Below are 7958 nucleotides of genomic sequence, written 5' to 3' on the forward strand. Positions count from 1 at the left end.
CTCGGTGAAAGTATCGATTAAAATTGTATACCGGAATATTTTGGCAGGATGAAGAGGAGACAAGGCAAGTTAACCGACGCTCGTTACCGCAAAACTATTCTTAAACTAAACAGTTTATCACCCAACTCTTGCTGGTAAGAACTGTACAATTACCGAGTCGCTTTTGCCGGCCAGATTCGCGCGGGAACTAAAATATGGTAAATCGTAAACTCTCGCCGTTTATGTTACGCGCTAAAACAAGGTTCTCCTACGCACAAAGACAATCTAATACTATCAAATTAATTTGTGGTCTGCATATTCCTCCCTTCCACCACTATAACTTTTATTGCCTCGAAGCTTCACGATCGTTCCGAAAACAGCCTCATTTGAGGTAAAATGTTGCCGAGTAAATACATATAAAGATTCTGAAAATATATTATAGAAACGTGTCGAGCGTGTGTCGTATCATTATTCGTGTTCGCAGAAAGAAATCATATCGGCGCAGAATATTAAGTAAAATTTTGATAAACAGTAACTCCTGCATCGAGTTCATCAATACAGATTCGGGAGTGTGAATGAAAATAAATCGAGTGTAGCTATCGGTTATAATTCTTCACAAGCGATAGCGGATCAACTCATGCGCGAAGTTGCGCGGAACGATCGGCCCACCGTATGATCATCGTATATACGGGGCGGAGAAACGAGGGATGAACGTGTCAGAAGCAGTCCCTGGGGTCTAATTATGAGTTTGTACAGAGGGTCGGTTAGTCGACTCCGCCGCGTAAGGAAAGGGCCCTATTGACTCATTGACCGAAATATCTTCATTGAGTGTCTCGAATGAATTAATAGCACGTATATACAATGCCAAGTATAGCGTTATAATGAACGGATACAACGTTTGACATTGTCAATCCGGCAGAATCTAGATAATTATTAGCGACTGGGATCGTTTTCTTGCAACATATATAGCATGCCTACAAAGTACAGGATGATATTGAAAGGCGAAGGAATAAAGAATTCAAAAGCACCGTCAGTCTCAGAAAGTCTTTAAACGCTATCACATGACCGGCGCGCTCGACGTCGGAATCAAGATTGAGTGATCGCGTTGCCGGATCGCGCAACCATAAATAATCCCACAGAAATCGTGGTGTCATTAAGATCTCGTCGCGCGTCGATGCTCGTGTAAGGTGCGTGTCTCGAAGAAACCGGGAAGAGCGGCGGGCGAGGGATGAACGTTGGGGCCGGGGTGTGATGAGCGGAGGTGGGGTCACGAGTCGACGGAAAGTTCGCCCCGGCAATATTTCGCGGCGCGGTCGGACAAAAGGGGACACAATGCCGAGGGCAGGATCGATTCTCCTCGCTCGAGAGAAGAGGATCGCGGACGGGAGGACCGGGGCTACGTTGGTTACGTTGCACGAGAGACGCCGAGTAGACCGGGCCACATTGTTGCCGAAACGATGCTCACCGTTGGGCTTGGGGAAACAACGAGCCACCGGACTCCCGAGAGGCGTAATTAATCACTTTTTGTTGTGCAAGGCGAGGAGAGTGAGAGGGGGAGGGAGAGAAGGATGAGGGAGAGAGGGAAGAAGAGAGAGAGGGAGAGAGGAAGAGAGAAAGAGAAAGATGGAGAAAGGAGATTCCCGCATCGCGCTTTGGGAAGCTCTCAAAGATCGGCACCGCGAGTCGATGGCCTGGCACCGAAATTCCCGATTCGAACCAATCGATTTAAAGTCACTCGTTAATTAAAGAAAAAATATTGCGAGCGTTAAATCTCAGTGTTTTAGAACTAATGTGAAAATTCTATTATAATTTGACGATTATATATTTTTTATCTATTATCTTAACATATGAATATTTGTAAATATAATAATTTATATAAAATTATTCGATAAAAGGATATAATAGTTATGTATCGTATAGCATTTAAATAGCATCTTTCTATTAAACAGTTGCAAAAATTTAGCACTTATTTGAGATTAATTTAATTACTTATGGTTTCTACTGTACACAGATTATTGTCCTTATAAATAATATTTTCATCCGCAATAAAAAATTTTGTTAAGTATACAAGTATCTATTAGCAAATATATAAGTATTTTAATTAACATGATTATATTTCGTAAAATCGCTCGTACAATGTCACGAACGTCATCGTCAAAAGGATTTCTGACACCCGACCTTTACGAATCGCGAATAATCGTAGCGAAATATTCGCATGCGTTTCTCTCTCGTCGCTTCCCTTCTGTCCCACGTTCCCACGACAAAGATCAGCGACCGAACGGTCGCGCGGTTCCCTCGAGAGGCCCGAGAAGCTTTTCGGCTATGATCCGGTAATTACCAACGGAGCTAGAGGTCGTTGGGGCTGTTAACGTTCGGCGGCTAATGGTATGCACGCCGGCAATAAAAAGCCTGGAACAACGGACAGAAATCAAGGGAAAAGAAAATAGACGGGTGAGGAGAACGGGTGGCGGCGGCGGCGGCGACGGCGGCCAGGGGGGGAAAAAAGTCGGCGAACGCACGATGAGGAGGAGGCTCATATGCTTGCACACATACGGCGGCTAACATCGGCGAAACAGGGCCCCGAAACGACTTTACGGGAATTACACCCGCGAAATCGGGGAGATATGGAGCCGCGAAATGCGATGTGGCCATCCGTCACTCCCGCGGCCTGCGATGTCCGCGCCTGACCGGCCGACCGGCTGCCTGCCGGTTCGCCCGGGCCTTCTCATCTCCTCACGCACAGGTGTTGGGTTCCCTCGCGAGAGCGGCACAGAACCCGGTAACACCGTCTCGTGGATGCATTGTCACCCGATAATGGACCCGCCAATGCTCGCTCTCGTGTAAAGATTAACTCTCTTGCACGTGATATATATATATGAACCCTTCTCGATTTTACTGCACTTTATAAAATAAGATTTAAAAAACTATATAATATCGGCAAACTTTAAACGCATATATAAATGCATATGTGGATGCATAGAACAGTGAACAGCTTTGTTAAGTTAAGTTTGTTAAGCTTGTTAAGCTAATAAAAATAAGATTGTAAAAATTTTTTTCTATCTGTAATAAGAACTTGAATTATTATTAGAATTATTTTCGATTAGATTTCGAAAAAATACAAAAACATTTTAAATTGCTATTTCCTTGATGCAAATGAGAATAGTGAATAATAACGAAAATATAAAATCTGACACAATTCATTCGAATGCGATTGGGGAAAATGATCGAAATATAAAGTCACACAGGTGGAAGATATTGCTCGCATTACTCGGGATTTGATTTATGAAGCGATGACGCTTTAAATGGATGTCCCAAGCGTGGATCGTAACGCGATCTGACCACACACAACGCGTGTTCCCAACCGATATCACTCGCAATATCTCTCTCTTATGGTGTGTAAAGGCCGAAATTAATGTTATTCCTAATGTCACGCGGGATTTATATGCTGAAATTATAACATATAGAGCGACTCAAAGCAAGAAGATGTCGCGATGCATTACGTGCAACTCGTGTGAAAAAACGCGACGGCACCTTGCAGCAAGAGTGGGAAGGGAGAGAAAGAGAGAGAATTTACGTCTTTTTGTAATATGCCGATGCAGCATTCTTTTTTAACCCTCACGCGAGAGAATGTTCTCAAAGGTGGACAACGACGAATATATCTCCGGAATTCCATTCTACATCGGCACGCATAACTCAGTGTTTCAGGCAAAAACTCATTAAGGCGACCCCCACAGAGTCCTCTTCTCCTAGACAAAACTGACAATCCTGATGATCCTGATCCTGGCAGACAGGTTGGTGCCTTCCTTACAGCGAATTCCTGGAAGAGATTCCACCTCCATTCTCCGCTTATATCTGGACAGGTGCACAGTTTCTGCCCTACGGCAAAAGCTGGCTAGCTATATGGGTGTCAGGGACGTATCCCTTGAATTATTGCATTTCTCCAGATCCAACCTGGTAGTTGCCTAATGATACCTTTTTTTTCCTGAGTGACACAATCTTCATACGAATTATCATAACCAATCTCTACCTCTCCGCGATTCTCATTGTTCTCTAAACTTAACTTGTACAACAACAGCATCATACCTCACCCATGTCTTTTCATTATTATAACACGCCCTAAGTAAATGTTACCATAAAATATTTTGATACAAAAAACAAATTACTACGCTACGAAGCCGAGAGAACGAATACCTGACGTGTAGATAATATTTCTTTCGTCTATCTTTAATGCATGATTTCTTCCATTTAGTTAACTATCGGATTAACTTTTTACTTAGAAGATAACTATACATTTCTATGTAGTATAGATTACTAACAGATAGACAGCAAATAAGAGATAACTGTCGGAACTAATTCAAGAAATCAACTATAAGTGTCCGTAAGTAGTACAATATTATCTACTCCCAAGTTATTGATACATTTTTTGCACCTTATGGAAAAAAATGTTTATGATGTTTTGTGATAATATGTCCTTATTGTACGAATGCAAAATATCTTATGATTTATTGTTAAAAAGACTAGACTAGACATATATAAAAAATGTAGTAAACATACATACATATCAAGCTTTTTCTTATTATTTTCAAAGAATTAATTCAATTCCGGAATAAGGCGCGAAGCGATCAACGAAAGATGTTAGAAATCGTCACCCCTTAAGATGAAACGATGAAAAATGTCGGTCGGTCGAATGATAAACGATCGTAAGTTCATAACCAACCGAATGATACACTCAAGATCTCATTGTCCGAGTGAAGTTTTCAGATGGTTCCCTTCCATTGTCAGCTGCGCGGCTTCGTATTGTTGTGACGCTGCCGCGTGATGAAATGACTGAAAAAAATCTTTCGCGCTCCGAGGAAAGAAGGAAAGGATGGTGCGAGTAGAGAAACGCGCGCGCGCACACATACACACACTTTCCGAGTTTTGCCACATGTGAGTCTAAAAACTACGATCAACTTGCGTGAATAGCGTACAAAGTCAGACAATAATAGTTCGAAGCAGATTTCCTCTATTTTTATTTTCAAATCGATTCGCTCAACTTCGTGACCTTTCTTTCACGCTTTCTGAAAGTATAGCAAGACAGACGAAAATGTGAATCTGTATAGCATAGGCCAATGCGATCATATACATACCGAAATTTTTTTCGCCAAAAGAAAAAATGTAAGAAATCACAAACGGAGTATAACAATGTATAATAACATCTAATATATTACGTCTAATATATCGCGTATAATAATCACACTATACAATGTAAAAAAAGGATCACATTATATATTATATTATATATTATATTATATATTATATACTATATTATATCAACTATATCGTACAAATTTGATGGGAAAAAAAACAAAAAGATAAAAAGAGCAAATTTAATAAATTCAAGAGATTGCGTATATGTGCGCGACTCTCCCGGCCTCCGGTCAAGTCCAGCGGATCGTGGGAATCCGTCGATAGGTTTATAAAACAGATATCGCTAGACATCGTCCCGGTTTGATTCGTGGACGTTACCAATCATCGCTCGCGCAGAACGACCGGCAACTGAACGCACATTCGGAAGTAGAAGGCGCGATCCTAGGCCAGCGCGGCACGTCTCGCTCGCATCCGACACCGTTCGCCCTCCTTCCTGCCGCGGTCGTCGTCATTGTTTCATTGTGTTATAAACGCATTGCGTGCGCTTAGTGCGTGGAGCGAGGGTGTATCGATTGCCCCGCCCCCTGCTGCGTAGCCATGACGACACACCCTATCCTATCTAACCCCTAGCCTAACCCCCGGGTTCTCTCTCTCTCTCGCTCTCTCTCTCTCTCTCTCTCTCTCTCTCTCTCTCTCTCTCTCTCTCTCTCTCTCTCTCTCGTTCTCTCTTTCCCTTTCTCTACGTTACGTACCCCTCGCGCGTCAACATGGGTTTTCCTCCTTCCTCCCCGTCATCGGAGCTCGAAAAGCCCTCGCGTTCTCGAGGAAGAGGACGAGATGGTAGTGGACAAGGAAGGGCCTGTCGTCGACCCGACAAAACACCGACCTATCACGACCTTCTCGCGCATCGGAAACCCTGCATCATCTTCTACGATTACGCGAAATATTCGTGCTTGCGGTCTCGAGCGACGATATACTTTTCGCAATGTATATCGTTTTCTAAGAGTGTTGTGTTTAGTTGCTTCTTTAAAGCCCGTTGATTGTAGAAAGAATCATAATTTAATGTTGTACATCCAACATTTGCGGATACAAGAAAGATTTTAATTATTCCATGCATAAGAAAGATGTTAATAATATTGGTTTGAAAAATATTGTGCGAATATATATTTAATAAAAAATAATAATATATATTTTTAATATATAATATAATATATGTATAAAATAATATATATGTTATTTTTTTTAATTTTATATATTAATTTTAAATATAAAAAATCTCCAGTAAAGAATATATATATATATATATATATACAGTAATTTTTCTTGCAGTTGTTTATTTGTATTCTTCTAGCATGAGATACTATTGCGAATAAAAGATGAAATTTGAACAAATTGATCGAACTATTTAAATACTTGTCTAAAACTAAAAATAAGTATCAGGTAGTTCAAACGAAATTAATGATCAATTTATTCAATTGATTTTATATCAAGCCACACATTAAGAAAGCAAAAAAGTATTCCTTGAAAATAAAAAATAATCTTTACGTATATTTATTTTAAATCTAAGAATAGGTCTAATTGTAAGAATAAATCAAACAGTTCAGATTGTGTAAATATATATCTTGTTCGAACAGTCTAAATAATTTAAAGTTCGATCTTGAAGATCGTAATGTTTGATTACATAAAAGTTGAGAGTATTAGTTCAGAATGGTAATATTGGATCATGAAATATCTGACAGGTCTGAAATATCTACATATGTCCACATGTGCAAAAAAGTTCTAAATTTAATTTTTTAGGTTTTAGGTAATCTATACTTAGAACAAATTATGAAAATAAGAGTAAAATGTTAACAAAATTATAATAATATAATAAACTATCTTGGAGCGAAAATATTTTCGCCGACAAAAGAGTGGATTATGAGAATAGCACGTCTTTTCCTCGGGAAACAACAATTCCCGGAAAGTCGTGAAGAGAGAAAGAGAGAGAGAGAGAGAGAGTTGAGAAATTTTTAGGACCTGGTAGATCCCGAGAGAGTTTCCTAAGCCCAGTTTGTGGGTCCCGGTCGAGAGCACAATACGTCTCATTATGTTATCCGCGCATCTCTCGACACAGCCATTTATCATTCCTCCGCCCGTATACCAATATATATCGATCCCCTTCTTACGTGCGTAAAACTCGAGCCCGTGTGGCGGCGGCGACCTATCTCGGGACCCGTTGGTACGTGGTTCTCGCGCGAGCCTTTGTCTATGATGGAAGAAAGGCTCTCCTCGCGCGCGCGTCGGAGGAACGCGAGAGGAACCGGGACGCGCGGCCCGTAGAAATGGAAAACGAATCATCTTGCCGATGATCGTGCGAACGATATAACCGAAGCGATTTACGGATAGCGGATCGCCATCCGGAGTTCCGCCGCGTGGGCCGCGCCGCTCGTAATGGACCGCAACTTTAAACAAACCCGTGTTCCGGGGAGCTCCAAGAGCGATGTAAATTATTCACGAGAGGAGTGTTATCGCGCGTGTGCACTTGCAGGCAGTTACAAACAGTGTTTCAGCGCTTGTGTGATTATGCGTCATGACAGTATCTCTTTAAAGGCGCGAGAATCGCCCGGCGGGAGATTGATATGAAACACATCTTTCGCGTCATTGCAGTGGAAGTTGAACCGATTATTGAGAGACAATCAAGGAGAGCACTCCCGTGCAGCACACGCGCGTCGTAGTTCGAAAATGAATTTAGACATTCCCAGACGAACGATAATTAAGTTTTGAGATACATTTCGAATATTCCGATTTATACTAACGTCAGATTACTGCACGCGTCAGCGATGAGGCGATGTCGCTTCGCGGGAAACGGG

The sequence above is a fragment of the Wasmannia auropunctata genome, unplaced genomic scaffold, assembly GCF_000956235.1.
Source record: "Wasmannia auropunctata unplaced genomic scaffold, wasmannia.A_1.0 LD336035.1, whole genome shotgun sequence".
Classification (NCBI taxonomy): Eukaryota; Metazoa; Arthropoda; class Insecta; order Hymenoptera; family Formicidae; genus Wasmannia; species Wasmannia auropunctata.